This window comes from Siphateles boraxobius, unplaced genomic scaffold (assembly GCF_051911475.1).
Source record: "Siphateles boraxobius isolate OS27281-9 unplaced genomic scaffold, OSU_SipBor_1 50, whole genome shotgun sequence".
In the NCBI taxonomy this organism is placed as follows: Eukaryota; Metazoa; Chordata; class Actinopteri; order Cypriniformes; family Leuciscidae; genus Siphateles; species Siphateles boraxobius.
In genome coordinates, this window is record NW_027509142.1 from 2,496,298 (window position 1) to 2,497,143 (window position 846).

Consider the following 846-nt stretch of genomic DNA (forward strand, 5'->3'; position numbering starts at 1 on the left):
GTTTATAAACCTTATACTGTACACCATGAAAATGTGCATTTGCTCATGGTGTTAAATGCAGAAATAATGTTAAGATATATTTTTTAAAATATGATTTGATCAATATAGAAACATGAGATGATGAATAAAGATAAAATGCATGATATGAGATCCACCAGACTTTAATTATTGTATTAATTATTAATTTAAATTGTTTAATTAATTAATACAACTCTTTTTTTTTTCAAAGAAAGTTTTACAATTCCTGAAATGCAGATTGCATTTTTAATTTGAACATAAATTTACTCCTAAAACAGTGCTAACAATTAAAATAAAAGTTACAATTATTATGATAACACTTTGCAATAAGGTCTTATTTTTTAAGGCATTAGCTAACATGAGCTAACAATGAGACATTTAGTTTTACAGCATTTATTAATCTTTATTAACGTTAGATAATAAAAATGTGTTCATTGTTTGCTAATGTTAGTTAACACTGCATTAACCAATGTTAACAGATACAACTTTTGACCGTAAAATTATTAATAATTGAAATTAACAGTAAATAAGATTAATAAATATTGTAGAAGTATTGATCATTGTTTTTTTGAACAATGAACAATTGTATTGAACAATGTTTGAGTATTGTTAGTTGACTTATTGTAGTAAACTAATATTAAATAAAGTGTTACCATTATTGTATAATAAAAATGCATCACTGTCATGCTATACCATGGCTTTTATGGAGCACAGCTTAACAGATGTTGCTATAGTCATCTTTTTTATTAGTAATACAGCATTATTTTAATGATAAGAACCTATGTGGGAGCTTTATGTAGCCAATCCCCTAAAGAGACATGTGGTAGC